Source organism: Hyperolius riggenbachi, chromosome 5, assembly GCF_040937935.1.
Source record: "Hyperolius riggenbachi isolate aHypRig1 chromosome 5, aHypRig1.pri, whole genome shotgun sequence".
Taxonomy (NCBI): domain Eukaryota; kingdom Metazoa; phylum Chordata; class Amphibia; order Anura; family Hyperoliidae; genus Hyperolius; species Hyperolius riggenbachi.
Genome location: NC_090650.1, coordinates 297,068,736 through 297,084,808, shown reverse-complemented (window position 1 = coordinate 297,084,808; position 16,073 = coordinate 297,068,736).

Genomic DNA, 16,073 nt, shown 5'->3' with positions numbered 1-16,073 from the left:
GCAATATTTTTTTTTTTGTTGTAGTAAAACAGTTTTAAGAATAAAGGATGTCCCTCTGTCTTATTTATAAACATGTTGCATATTTGCAATTTCAATCAAACAGGTAAAGGCTCAGAATAAATCAGCACCTCGGATACAAAGTGAAACAGCATACATTTTGTTACTATGGCAATCACCATGGTATCTGTGAAGCTTACTCTGACTTTGCTTTTCCCAGGAGATTCTGCATGCAGTAAGCTCCTGCCATGGCACCATTTTAGCTATTATACCAGCCCTTGCAAACAACAAACAGGAATCAAATATTACACACTTGTACATATATCTCTTGTACATAACATAAAAAAAAGAAATGCTCACATGTACATTGTTATGGGATTTAGCTCTGAGAAACATAATGATGAATTGGCAGATAACAGGTTCTCTATGTGCTTTGTAAGCTAGCTATATTTTTAAATGTAATATAATGATATCAAAAAGCAAAACTGAAAGTGCGAAAGGGTTGTTATATAACAATTAGTAACAGGCACCAAGTTCAGATGCATGTAAATCCAAAGAACTGAATTAGGCATTAGGTAAAATAGGAGAAACTGAAAATGTATGTTGATGCTTTCTTCTACAGCTAAAAAATGCCTAATGAATCAAATATCCACTATAACAAAAAACAAACAACATACATTTTGCTATTTGTGTAGTCATTAATGTGATCACAGAAAAAAATATATATTTAAAGGACACCTGACGTGAGAGATATATGGAGGCTACCATATTTATTGCCCTTTTGAACAATGCACATTGCCTGGCATTCCTGATGATCCTCTGCCTCCAATACTTATATCCATAGACCCTGAACAAGCATGAAGCAGATCAGGTGTTTCTGACATTTTTGTCAAATTTGATAAGATTAGCTGCTTGCTTGTTTCTGGTGTGTGATTCCAACACATTAGCCAGATAGATCAGCAGGACTGCCAGGCAACTGGTATTTAAAGAAATAAATATGGTGGCCTCCATATACCTCTCGCTTCAGGTTCCTTTTAAGTTAAAAATACAATGCTCAGACCAAATAGTTTTCTGTCAGCAGATGTACATGTACTACTAGCAGACTTTGGTTTGGGCACCACCGGCTGTTGTGAATAGTTTGAATATGAGTAGTGTAATATTATCAATATTCCACTGTTGGCTTCCATGACCTATACCTCAAATGAACTCCCCCACCTTCGCCTAACACTAACCCCTCCCTATGCCTAACACTAACCCCAACCCCATACCTATGCCTAACACAAACCCCCCTACCTACGCCTAACATTAACCAACCTTACCTATGGCTAATATGAACCCCGTATCAAAGCCCACCACACTAGTCAGCTACACCTGTACCACAGCCGATCCGTTGTTAAAGGACTTCCGAGGCCAAATTTACAAAAGTAAAGAAATAAAAAAGTTAGATACCTGCATCACTTTGGAAGACACGGAGGACGCCGTTTGCGCCCTCCGTGCCATTCCGCCGGGTCCCCACCACTCAATAGCCCCCCGAAAGGCTCCTGACCGCACGGCCCGGGTCGGGCTCTCCTGTCTGCACAAAGATGGCCGCCAGAGCTGGCCGCGGCTGCGCAGTCCACATAGCTGTGAGTGCGGCTGCGCAGCTCTAGGGCCAACCCCCTGATCCATGCTACAGGCTGTTTCCTGTAGCGTGGATCGGGGGGTTGGCCCTAGAGCTGCGCAGCCGCACTCACAGCTATGGGGACTGCGCAACCGCGGCCAGCTCCGGTGGCCATCTTTGTGCAGGCAGGAGAGCCCGACCCGGGCCATGCGGTCGGGAGCCGTTTGGGGGGCTATTGAGCAGCGGGGACCCGGTGGAATGGCACGGAGGGCGTCCTCCGTGTCTTCATAAGTGATGCAGGTATCTAACTTTTTTTGTTGTTGTAAATTTGGCCTCGGAAGTGCTTTAAGCTATATAATAGTGGAACTCCAGCGTCCATTAATTCATCTCGATATCCAGAGTTTGCTAAATCCTAGTGCTGATTTTGCTCTCTAAAATTATATAAATTATTCAGATGCATTCAGTAGTCATGTTAGAACAACATTTAAATTATGCAATACTGCATTACTGCAATTCGGTAATTTTAGGCCAATCACAGAACTTGGAAGTAATGGACCAATCAGAGAATGAAGAGTCAACTGGGAAGTATTTGGTCAATCAGAGAATGCAATAAACGACTCAAAAAACACTACTCGTAAATCAGAAATCTGAACTCGGAAAACGGATTTCTGTGGAAATACTGCATTACCACCACTCAGTAATTTTAGCCTAAGCACAGAACTCGGAAGCAAGGGACCAATCAGAGAATGCAGAGTCAACTCGGAAGCATTTGGCCAATCAGAGAATGCAAAAAATGACCAAAAAATACACTACTCAGGATTCAGAAATCGGAACTCAGAAATTGGAAACCGATCGGAAATCTGCGAAATCAGTAATCGGCATTGGCAGAAGTCGGAATTTCTGCGGAATTGGAAATTGGCATTTAAGACCATCTCTAAAGCCCAGGTGCAGAGCTTTAGGAGTTGCCACATGCACAGGCGCACATGCTGGTGGATGGCACTGGCAGACATGAGTGCTCATGGTAGTGGGCAGATGCACATAGGCTGTTTTTAAATTGGCCTAACTGACTAGTTTCTTATAAGATCCAGAGCAGCTTGGGTTTATTAAAAAAGTAACTTCTCACTGTGCATGTGGACCGAAATCACACAACTGCTATTTGTAAGCATCTGACCTTCTGTTTGAGCCCACAGCAAGTCCGCGTTCTCCGTGAGCCAGCCCAAGCAGCCAGCTTCAGGTACAGACTGTGTAAACAGCTCAGAGTGGCTATAGACACGGGCATGTTGATCTTCCCCTCTTCTTGCTGTCTCTTGCTGTGACCAAAAAGGGGTACTGCAGGCTCACTGATTCCATTACAATTCAGCAGCCACATGGGCAAATAGGGTTGGGGGGAGTGGAGGACAACTGCTCTATCAGCTAAAACATTGCATTGTTAATATATTGCTGATGAGGGCATGCACATTTATAAATTGGTGCACCGAGTATTTTCCTTTTATCTTACAAAAAGTGTGATTTTTTTTCTAAACCATTTTATGCATAATTATTTTTGAAAATCTGTCTATTACGTGCATTCAGAAACAAATGTGTCTAAAACCCCGAGCTTTACGAGATGACTATTAAGTATCAGTAAAGAAAAGTTAAATAATTAAAAGACAAAAAATCAAATCCTGTGTGATTGCATACAAAAAGGAATATATTAGTAAAAATGTGTTACATTCAAGTGGTGTGAATAATAAGCACTCCAGAATTTCATCTGATTAAAACTTCCCACAGCTGGACACTTGCTAGGACAGCGCAGTAATAAGGGGAAAAAGCTTCTCATTTGACTGCTACTGTCAAGATCTTTTATGAAATTGCACGATGTCTGGCAACCAGCCCTGATACTCAAACTGAAACCGAACACGTGCTAAAAATAGCTGAACTTGGTTTTCTTTCTTTTTAATAAACTTGTACGGCTGGTTGAATGTAATAACTGCATTTGTTTTGTGTCCCTAGTTTATCCAGTTTTCATAAAAGGTGATTCTTCTTTTCCACAATATCTATCCATTACCTCTGAAGAGATTTCTGGTGTGTTGTCTTCCTCTTGTTCCTCACCACTGCCCTCATCTGAATGGTTTGAATCAATCACATCCATTCTGGTCATTTCCTCAGCTCTGTCAGCAGAATCAGCTGTGTGGAATCCATAGCACATAATGCTGATGACACCTAGTGGCTGCAAATAGAGACAGCAGACAAGGATAGATGAAAAGAACATTCACCTATTTACTTTCAACACATGTGGGTAAACTGATATTAAGTATCAGCTTAAAAATGATTATTATTTATTGGATTTATATAGCGCCAACATATTATGCAGTGCTGGACAAAAAATAAGGTTACAGACAATGATAATAGGGTTAACAAACAAGACAATGCAGGCAATAAGCAGTAAAATTCACAATGCCAGATCATTCACTGGAGTCAGGGGCATAACAAGAGGGGAGCAGCAACTGCGATCACAGGGGGGTTCAGAGCTGTGGGGGGCCCCATTAACTAACTTTCCCTTTCTCCGATATACAGGGCACTATACTTCAGATCAGGTGTTTTTGTGGCGTCATCAGAATCAGAATTTATTTTTCGCCAAGCACGACTGGGTCGTGCCCGGAATTGGGCTTGGCACAAGCAGGGCATAGAAACAGTAAATGACACACACCAGAGATAGCAATACATCAAAACAAATACACTACGGTACAGTAATTAGATGACAACCATTTCCAAAAGAAGAGTACTTCAGTGCAGGCATGCTTAGAAAGACTATTCCAGCTAGTAGTCATGTTATGGGCGTGCAGATCATGATGGCCACACAAGTTTTATGACCTTTGTGAGATGAGGCCCAAGGCCACAGCAGGAGTTGTCGTAGGCCATGGGACCTGGAGGTGGTTCCACGGCAGTCATTAAATTTTTTTTGGAGCAGCAGGAGAAGTTGTAGGCCATGGGACCTAGAGGTGGTTTCACAGCAGTCATTATCATTTTTTTGGGGAGCAGCAGGAGTTGTCGTAGGCCATGGGACCTAGAGGTGGTTTCACAGTAGTCATTATAATTTTTTTGGAGCAGCAGGAGAAGTTGTAGGCCAAAAGCATAGGGTTAGGATAGAATATAAAGTCGGACAGCTGCAAAAGCTGCATTTTTATGATCTTAAAAAGCAAAAATATGCGATGATAGTGATAGGCAGCAGCATTTGAGAGAGAGACCATAGTGCTTGAAAAACAGCAACATTTTAATTTAGTCTGTCTAATCTTCTTCATGAATCAGTGAGAGGGGCCTTGTAATTATCACTGATCCATGACTCGTTCATTTTAATGAACGTTAGTATGTCCACATTGTCTGTGGACAGACGGGTCCATTGGTCGGTAGAGATGGGCCGAACGGTTCGCCGGCGAACGGTTCCAGGAGAACTTTGGTGGTTCGCGTTCGCAGAGAACCGGGAACTTTTTTTCAAAGTTCGGTTCGCCCATAGACTTTAATGGCCGCCGACTTTAACGGTTAATAGCAAAGTCCCCTTACATGGTAAAAACACCAAAATTGTTGGGAATGTTAAGTGGAATAGTGGGAACAAGCGGAATTTTTTTTTTCAAAAAGACCTTATACTTTTTGAGAAAATCAATTTTAAAGTTTCAAAGTAAAATGAGCCGAGTCATTAAAAAGAACCGGATGATTCAAGAACCGTTAATTTAGCAGAGAATGCGTCCTGAGCAGGACGTGAAGCTGCCGGCTCCGCTGATGTCTCTCCCCACCTGCCTGCACCTGTCACCCTCACCTAGCCTGGCACCCAGTGCACCCATGGGTGCCAGGCTAGGTGAGAGTGACAGGTGAGAAGGTGGGGAGAGACAGCAGGAGCCGGCACCTATGCGCAGTGGCGTAGCTACAAACCTCTGGGCCCCGATGCGGAATCTGGATGTGGGCCCCGCCCACGGCAACATCAGCCCCCCTCCCCCGGCAACAACCGACGCACACACATATCCGAATCCCTATAGCCAGCTATAGGTCCCCCCAGTATAGGTAGCCAGGCATAGGTAAGCCAGTATAGTTGCCCCCGGTATAGGTTAGCCAGGTAGGTGTCTCCAGCATAGGTAGCCAGTATAGTTGCCCCCAGTATAGGTTAGATAGGCAGGTGACCGCGGTATAAGTTAGATAAGTTAGACAGGTGCCCCCAGTACAGATTAGCTAGGTGGGTGCCTCTAATATAGGTAGCCAGAATAGTTGCCCCCAGCAAAGGTTAGATAGGTAGGTGCCCCCAGTATAGGTTAGTTAGGTAGGTGCCTTCAATATAGGTAGCCAGTATAGTTGCCAGGTAGGTGCCCCGAATACAGGTTAGACAAGTTAGTGCCCCCAGGTTAGATAGGTAGGTGCCCCCCAGTATAGGTAGCCAGTATAGTTGCCAGCTAGGTGCCCCGAATACAGGTTAGACAAGTTAGTGCCCCCAGGTTAGATAGGTAGGTGCCCCCCAGTATAGGTTAGATTAGGTAGCTGCCCCCCAGTATAGGTTAGATGAGGTAGGTGCCCCCCAGTATAGGTTAGGTTAGGTAGCTGACCCCCAGGATAGATTAGGTAGCTTTCCCCCAGGATAGGTTAGATTAGGTAGCTGCCCCCAGGATAGGTTAGAGTAGGTAGCTGCCCCCCAGGATAGGTTAGAGTAGGTAGCTGCCCCCCAGGATAGGTTAGAGTAGGTATCTGTCCCCCAGGATAGGTTAGAGTAGGTAGCTGCCCCCCAGGATAGGTTAGGTAGCTGCCCCCCAGGATAGGTTAGTTAGCTACCCCCCAGGATAGGTTAGATTAGGTAGCTGCCCCCCAGGATAGGTTAGATTAGGTAGCTGCCCCCCAGGATAGGTTAGGTAGGTAGCTGTCCCCCCCAGTATAGGTTATATTAGGTAGCTGCCCCCCAGTATAGGTTAGATGAGGTAGGTGCCCCCCAGTATAGGTTAGGTTAGGTAGCTTCCCCCCAGCATAGATTAGGTAGCTGTCCCCCAGGATAGGTTAGATTAGGTAGCTGCCCCCAGGATAGGTTAGAGTAGGTAGCTGCCCCCCAGGATAGGTTAGAGTAGGTAGCTGCCCCCCAGGATAGGTTAGAGTAGGTAGCTGCCCCCCAGGATAGGTTAGAGTAGGTAGCTGCCCCCCAGGATAGGTTAGGTAGCTGCCCCCCGGGATAGGTTAGGTAGCTGCCCCCCAGGATAGGTTAGATTAGGTAGCTGCCCCCCAGGATAGGTTAGATTAGGTAGCTGCCCCCCAGGATAGGTTAGGTAGGTACCTGCCCCCCCCCCCAGGATAGGTTAGGTGGGTAGCTGCCCCCCAGGATAGGTTAGGTGGGTAGCTTCCCCCCCCCCAGGATAGATTAGGTAGGTAGCTGCCCCCCAGGATAGGTTAGGTAGGTAGCTTCCCCCCCCCAGGATAGGTTAGGTAGGTAGCTGCCCCCCAGGATAGGTTAGGTAGGTAGCTGCCCCCCCAGGATAGGTTAGGTAGGTAGCTGCCCCCCAGGATAGGTTAGGTAGGTAGCTGCCCCCCCAGGATAGGTTAGGTAGGTAGCTGCCCCCCCAGGATAGGTTAGGTAGCTGCCCCCCCAGGATAGGTTAGGTAGGTAGCTGCCCCCCCCCAGGATAGGTTAGGTAGGTAGCTGCCCCCCCAGGATAGAATAGGTAGCTGCCCCCCCAGGATAGGTTAGATTAGGTAGCTGCCCCCCCCCAGGATAGGTTAGATTAGGTAGCTGCCCCCCCAGGATAGGTTAGGTAGGTAGCTGCCCCACAGCATAGGGTGGGTAGGTAGGTAGGTAGGTAGGTAGTTGCCCCCCCCATAATGAAGGGGGGAGCCGCAGCTGCGGGGAGGGCAGCCCGACCTCTCCCTCCCTTCCTCTCCCCGGGCCCCCCCCCCCCCCCCCTTTAGATGCAGAGTGCGCGGCGCACGGAAGCGCTGTAGGCGGAACTCACCTCCGTCCCTGCGCCGCTGATCTCTCCTCCCGCTGCATAGATGTTGTTACACACTGCTTCCTGTTTAGCCGGAAGCAGTGTGTAACAGCATCTATACAGCGGGAGGAGATCAGCGGCGCTTGGAACACAGGGACGGAGGTGAGTTCTGCCTACAGCGCTTCCGTGCGCCGCGCACTCTGCATCTGAAGGGGGGGGCCCGGGGAGAGGAAGGGAGGGAGAGGTCGGGCTGCCCTCCCCGCGGCTCCGGCTCCCCCCTCGAAATAGCGCGCACGGTCGGCACTACATGGGCCCCCCGGGCCCCTCCCCCGCCTCTTCAGGTGCCGGGCCCGGTCGCCACGGCGACCGTTGCAACCACAGGCCCTACGCCCCTGGCTATGTGTCCAAAAGGAGGCATTCTCTGCTATGTGGAGGCGTCGGAGATCTTCAATCAACTTAATTGAAGATCGCAACATAAGAGGATACAGTTCGTTGGATCGTTTACCGTGGATATTGGCGTGGGAAAACTTTTTTAAAGGTACAGGTAAGTATTTATGGTTAATTTAGAATAATAAAATACTTTTCTCGTGGTTGTGTTTTTATTTCATTTAACCCTTTGTGGAAATGGGTAAAGGGTATTTGTACTCCTATACTCATTTCTCCTGGGAGGGGGGTGGGCATCTGGGACCCCCTTCTTAAAGGGGACTCCCAGATGCCACCATGAACCCCCCCGCCCCCCCCCCCAGAGAGTCATCGCCCCCACCTCCTCCTGGGGCACCGGAGGTGGGAAAGAGTCTGGATTGGACAAGGTCTCTGGGGGGGGGGAGGGGAAAGCTTGGCTGCCCCTCCCCCCCGGAGCCCCCCATACCATGGACCATGCGGGCTGGTATAGCTCAAGGTGCGAAGCCCCAGTCGGCTGGGGCTCCGCATTCTGGCTATCCCAGCCTGCATGGGGGACAAGGAGTTACAGAGGCTCGGGAGGGGGGACCCCACGTCATTTTTTTTTATTTATTTCCCACACTCAGCTCATAAATATAATAATAAAATATATATATATATATATATATATATATATATATATATATATATATATATGTATATATATACATATATAACTGGTGAGTTTCGGGCCCCTAGGCCAAAGAGGTCATAGCCTAGGGTCACAAAAACCTGTTTATTAGGCCCCTTACATCCTAGCAACACCAAATTTGCAGGATATGTTAAAAAGATAGCGGGAAACAATATTTAAAGGACTTCCGAGGCCACAAATGTGAAAAAAGTTAAATACCTTTTCATAATCCAGATCCATGGAGGACGCCATCCGCGCCCTCCCGTTCATTCCCCCATGGCTCCCGCAGTAATACCGGCCCCGGTCGGGTCCCGACCCCTCCGAACAGGTCGGGTTCTCATTCCCCACTCAATATGGCCGCCACAGATTGCCGCGGATGCGCAGTCCGCACAGACGCGATTCCACCTGCGCAGCTCTAGGGCCTCCTCCTGCCGCGTCATCAATATGCGTGCATACATCGGACACATCGGGAGGAGGACCTAGAGCTGCGCAGCCGCAATCGCATCTATGCAGACTGCGCAGCCGCGGCAATCTGTGGCGGCCATATTGAGGGGGGAATGAGAACCCGACCCGTTTGGAGGGGTCGGGACCCGACCGGGGCCGGTATTACTGCGGGTGCCATGGCGGAATGAACGTAGCGCAGATGGCATCCTCCATGGATCTGGATTATAAAATGATATTTAACTTTTTTCATACTTGTGGCCTCGTAAGTCCTTTAAAAAAAAAAAAAAAAATATATATATATATATAAATATTTAATTATTATTTTTATGTGCTGAGTGTGGGAAATAAATGAAAAAAAAAAAATGACGTGGGGTCCCCCTCCCGAGCCTCTGTAACCCCTTGTCCCGACTGGGGCTTCGCACCTTGAGCTATACCAGCCCGCATGGTCCATGGTATGGGGGGCTCCGGGGGGGAGGGGCAGCCAAGCCTTCCCCTTCCCGCCCCCCAGAGCCCTTGTTCAATCCATGGACAAGGGGCTCTTCCCCACCTCCGGTGCCCCAGTAGGAGGTGGGGGCGACGACTCCCTGGGGGGGGTTCATGGTGGCATCTGGGAGTCCCCTTTAAGGGGACCCCAGATGCCCACCCCCTCCCAGGAGAAATGAGTATAGAGGTACAAAGTACCCCTTACCCATTTCCACAAAGGGTTAAAGGAAATAAAAACACAACCACGAAAAAAGTCCTTTAATTTCCTTAATTAACCAGAAATACTTACCTGTAACTTTAAAAAAATTCCCACGGCAATATCCTCGGTAAATGATCCAACGAACTGTATCCTCTTATGTTGCGATCTTCTATTAAGTTGATTGAAGATCTTCGAAGCCCCCCACCCACATAGCAGAGAATGCGTCCAAAAGTCCTTTTGGATGCATAGCTGCTAGCTCCCGCTGTCTCTCCCCACCTGCCTGCCTGCACCTGTCAACCCCCACCTAGGCTGGCACTCAGTGCACCCATGGGTGCACTGGGTGCCAGCCTAGGTGGGGGTTGACAGGTGCAGGCAGGTGGGGAGAGACAGCAGCAGGAGCCAGCAGCTTCACGTCCTTCCGAGGACGCATTCTCTGCTATATTAACGGCTCCTGAATGAGACGGATCTTTTTAATGAGTCGGTTCTTTTTTTATGAATCGACTCTTTTTTTTTTTTTTTTTACTTTAAAATCGATTTTCTCAAAAACTATAAGGTATTTTTGAAAAAAAAATGTCCTCTTGTTCCCACTGTTCTTCTTAACATTCCCAGTAATTTTGGTGTTGCTAGTTTTTAAAGGGGCTTTGCAATTAAATATTAAAGTCGGCGGGGGTATATTTTCCCACGGTCAGAAGGAGAATTTACATTGAAACTTTAAAATTGATTTTCTCAAAAACTATAAGGTCTTTTTGAAAAAAAAAAAATCCTCTTATTCCCACTGTTCTCCTTAACATTTTCTGCAAGTTTGGTGTTTCTAGCTTTTAAAGCGGCTTTGCTATCAGGGCCGGATTTACCATAAGGCACTGTAGGCACGTGCCTACAGGCGCCTGATGATGGAAAGGCGGCTCACTCCCCACCCAGAGCGCCTCTCTCCTTCCCTATGCAAAGTCCTGATGAGAGTGTAAATGAAAGGTTACTCACCCAGCTCTCTGCATTCCACTGACAAGATCTCCCTTCAGTCAGGGGCACCACTATTTATTATTGAGGATAGCTCTGGCTGCCTAATACTTGGGGGCAGCTCTAGCTACTTGATATTGATAGCTCTGGCTACCTAGTGCTAAGGGACACCTGTAGCTACCTGTGACGGGCAAGGGAAGTAAGGGAGAAGTGACAGCTGGGCCAGCCAGCGTACTTGTGGTGCGGTTCGGATTATGGAGGGTGAAGTCTATTATGCCAGGACATCTGTGCCTATAGGCTCCTTTGAGGTAAATCCGGGCCTGTTTTCTATTAACTGCTAAAGTCGGCAGGCGCTTAATTTTCCCACGGTCAGAAGGAGTTACTTTAAAATTGATTTTCTCAAAAACTATAAGGTATTTTTGAAAAAAAAATTCCCCTCTTGTAGTCACTGAAAGATCTCAGGTGTTAGACACCTTGAAACATCTTTTCCATCACTTTTGTGGCCAGCATAATTTTTTCTATTTTTCAAAGTTCGCCTCACCTTTGAAGTCTATTGCAGTTCGCGAACTTTTCCGCGAACCGAACCTTCTGCGGAAGTTCGCGAACCCGGTTCGCGAACCTAAAATCAGAGGTTTGGCCCATCACTATTGGTCGGTGACCACCCCACCTGCAGCACTAAATACTCGCTCAGAAATAACACTGGCAGCGGGGCATGCAAGAACCTCCAGTGCATACTGAGTGAGTTCAGGCCAGGTATTCAGTTGTTTTGTCCAATACTCCATGGGGTCATCATTATTCTCCATATTGTCTGGAGCACTGGCCAACCCCAAGTAATCATTCACCATATGGGCCAGCCGCTGGCGGTGACTACTTTGCCCACTGGTGGTGCTGCTGCTACAAGGAGTATCTGGCATTGGCTGATAAAATTCCTTCAACATATTCAGCAGGTTCACAGATTGGCTAATGGTGCTGCTGCTGGGAGTGGGACCACCAGACCTTTGCTGAGTATGATGAGGCTTGGTAGCTTGGGCCCGGGATACAGGTTCAGGAAACGCATCTTCTACCCAATGAAGAAGGGCATGCCGGATGTGGCTCATCCTGGCGTCTGCTTGGGAGGGGGTATGAACTGCCGCATTTTTTTCCCTTGCACCAGGAATCTAAGATGGTGGCCACCCACATGACGAGCCTTGATCCAATTAGCTGCCACTGGTCCCCAGTAATGTAGTCCAGTGGCCGTGTTCTGGAGGAAGATGTCTGAGACAGGTATAGCCTGACCACCATTCGCTGCTCCCACAACCTCTCCAGCATGCGGAGGGTGGAGTTCCACCGCGTCGGACAATCAGAAATAAGCCTGTGCTGCAGCAGGCTATGTCAGTTTCAAGGCCGCAATGGTGGTTGCTGAGCGATGGATGTGGGCTGACACCTTTCCTGCTGAGGCCACAGCATCCTTCAACCCATCAAAAGTGCATAAGAACTTCTGGACTACAAGGTTGAAGACGTGGGCCAAGCAAAGTAAGTGAGTGTAGCCATCTTCAGAAATAGCGGCCAGCATGTTGGTACCATTATCAGACACCACTACACCTGTCTCCAGTTTTTTGGGGAAAAGCCACTGCCGAATCTGATCCTGTAAGGGTGCAAGGATTACAGATCCAGTATACCTGTTCTCATCCATGGATTCAAGTTTCAGCACTGCTTTGCATCGATGGTGCTGCAGACCAACGTAGAAGCGGGACCACTTGCTGGGAGGCTCAGCATGGCGGACTGGCCTTGGACAGAACAGGTAACAGGGGGAAGTAGAACAGGCCTCTCCTTCAACCCACGTGGCAGCGCCACCAGCTGAGATGCCCCAGATCTTTCACCCTCCTCAGCAGCACCATGGAGGGTGACCCAATGGGCGGTGAAAGTTAGATACTTTCCCTGCCCATGCCTGCTGCTCCAGCCATCCATAGTGAAGTGCAACTTGACACCAACAGTGTGATCAATAGACCGGCCGACACACTCCACAATGTGCTGGTGAAGTGCAGGGATAGCATTCCTGGCAAAATAATGGCGGCTGGGGATCCACCATTGTGGAGCAACACTGTTCATCAGTCTTTGGAAGGGGGCACAGTCCACAAACTGGTAGGGCAGCCGCTGTTGGCCCAATAGCCTTGCCAGGAGCGCATTATTTTTGACAGCAAATGAATCACTTGCAGGGAGCATCCGCTTCCTCTGCAACATTTCTGGCACAGAGGCCTGACGCTGGAACACTGGTGATTCAGAGGAAAGCAACAAGGGTGATGATGAGGTGCTTGCCGAGGTCTGGAGCCCTCTTCCAGCCTGGCATGAAGAGGGATTTGAAGTAGAATGGGACTGAGCAGGTTGGATAGGGAAAGGATGACTAGAAAAATAAGAGGAGGGGCCTGTTGCTGCTGCTTTTCCTCCACCCATCTTATTGTAATTCTTTACATATTCAAACTCCCGTCTGTGGTGGTTGCACAGATGGCTTATCAGCCCTGAAGTGCCGGACCCGCTGCTCGATTTGCCTCTGCTCACCGATTTATGGCACACAGAACAGACTGCCCTGGATTCATCCTCTTCCAGAACAGTAAAATAATTCCATGATAGGGACGTGCGTGCACGTGGAGCAGTGGTGTAACCTGTTCTAGCACGTCGAAGTTCAGCATTGGACTGGTGGGTACTGACAGATGTGAAAGCCCTTGCAGGCTGCTGGCCAACCGTCTGCTCTGTTTCTCCATGCTGCCCACGCCTGCCACACCATCTACCACGGTGGATTAGCCACCTCATCATCCAAAACATCATCCAGTTCAACCAAAGCTCTGGAACCCATAAGTGACTCTTCTGGACCCTCCATCTGGCCACGAAACACCTCTGTAGTTGACTGGTGGTGTTGTTGATTGGTGGTGACACAAGCTCCCAGTTGTAATGGATTACTGGATGAAGAAAACACAGGGGCCATTTCTGTCACCACAGAACCCACCACTTCTTGGGAGCTTGGTCCCATGGTCTCCTCCAATGTCTCATCCCATTCCTTCTGCACATCTCTCTCATCGACATAGGTGTGCTTTAATTCTGGAGGAGAGTACTGGGAGGAAGCAACCTCGTCAAGAGAAGCAACTGCTGTCAGGTTCTGGTCATGAGGAACCTGGCCACTATTGGTGCTGCTGCAACTAGCTTCGAGTTCCTCACACTGGGTAGAGGGTTCCTGATCGAAATAATCAACTACCCTGTTCGCCTGCTGCTCTGTCAAAATGTTCCTGTGTGCGAACACAGGGAAGACATCTCTGATCAGGGCGGAACGCTTCCTGCTGCTGCTGCCACCCTCAACCTGATCACGTACTTGACGTGATCCACCAACACCACCATCAGTCCATTTTCTTTTAGGAGTGGCAGGAAATTACTGCTGCTCTCGCTCCATTGTTTTGGGGCCAAAAATGTTTATTGGGGAAGGGGTATGAGCGACAGAACCAAAGTAAAATAAATCCACCTAACTTGAACTAAAAAACTGATAAGAAAATAAGGGGATGAAATAAAGAAAATAAATCAAAAACAAAATAATGAAAAAAAAATGAACTTAGAAAACAAAAAAAAACTTGCACTACAATCAAAGAATCAATCACCTAACTCTCTCACTCTGTCAAACACTAAGCCTGCGGCCTGGCTGGCTCTCTCTAACCCTCTCCACACAGCAACTACTAGCACACTACACTACAATCTATCACTCAAACTAACAATCTACTGTCACTCTCTCACAAATACACCTAGCTACTACTACTAATAGCTCACACTCAGTCTAATTCTCTCACACAGTCTTTAAAAAGACTTTTGTTTTATATACAGTCTTTAAAAAGACAATTGTTTTATGTTGAAACAACTAATATGGGTCTGTCTCTGCTCTCTCCAACACCAGACTGAAACCCACAAGCTTCGTGACTGTCACACCTCTCTTATGTACAAAATGGGTGGGATAGCTGATGATAGTTTGATAGTTAGCTAGGAGCTGGTTGCTAATGTAGGATTGGTTGTTTTTTGTTAAGACTCTAATTGGTGCAGAAATTCAGATTTTAATGCAGAAACCAGCATGTTTTAAGCTTCTGTGATGGGTCTATCCCTTCCAATCCTTCTGATTGACTTAAAAATTCTGCCTAACAGTAAATGCAGCTTTTACATGCTTCTCATTGGCTTTTATTTTCCGATGGCGCTAAATTCCGACAGAATTCTGCATAGAAATTCCGCTATTTACCGAATGCCGCTATAGATGTTCCGTTCCGGCTCACCGGAACGGAACTGCCAATTTTTCGACCGGAATCGCGGAAATCTCAATTCCGCGGAATCCGACGAGCAACCCTACTCAGCATCCAGTCTCCATTGCTCCAGTGTTATCTCTCATTATTTGACTTGTTGGCATGTAATTGGCAGTGTATGTGATTGGAAACACTGCTGGAAGCATAGAGCTGAAACTGAAAAGTTTGGAAAGTGCCAAGGTGAGTTAACTCTACACCTCGCTCCATTTGTCCATCTGCATGATGACACCTTAGGCTAGTTATACTGGGGGACTGCCAATGAGTACCTACATTGGTGGACTACCTCTGGCTACCTTATACTGAGCGGTACATCAAGTTACCTATATCATATCTTGTTATCTGTACTGGGGGACACCTCTGGCTACCTATAATGTGGGCTACCTCTAGCTACCTATACTAAGGGAACACCTCTGGCTACCTATACTGATGGCTCCTTTGGTTAACTATACTGGGGGCACCTCTAGATACTTATACTGATGGCCCTCCAGCTATCTTTACTAGGGGGACACCTCTGCAACTTATACTGGGGTACAACCCCTGGACACCTAATACTAGGTGATGGGGCTCTGGTCATCTAATACCGCCACACATCTCTGGCCATGTAATAATGGGAGGCCCCATCCGGCCACCTAATACTGGGGGTCTACCTCTGGCTGCCTAATACTGGGGGATCACCTGGCTCCCTAATACTGGGGCACCTCTGGCACCTAATACTTGACGGTATCTCTGGCTATTGGCATCCACATCTGGCTACCTAATACTATTTGGGGGAACATCTGTCAATCTAATACTGCTAATTTGGAAACCTTAAAGGACTACCCAATTCTGCTAATTGGGGGCACATCTGTCTACCTGATACTTTCTAAAGGGGAATATCTAATACTACTTATTGGGGGACACATACAGTATGACTATCTAATACTAATATCTAGGAGTACATCTGGTTACTTTTACCTTTACTATACCAATACTATATCAATACTACTAATACTACTATCGGGGGAGAAATAGAAATATTGAGCACAAAAATTGTGGGGCTTTTACTTCAGAAAATAGATGCTGACTGTGTCAAGACAGATGGATTATTAATCTA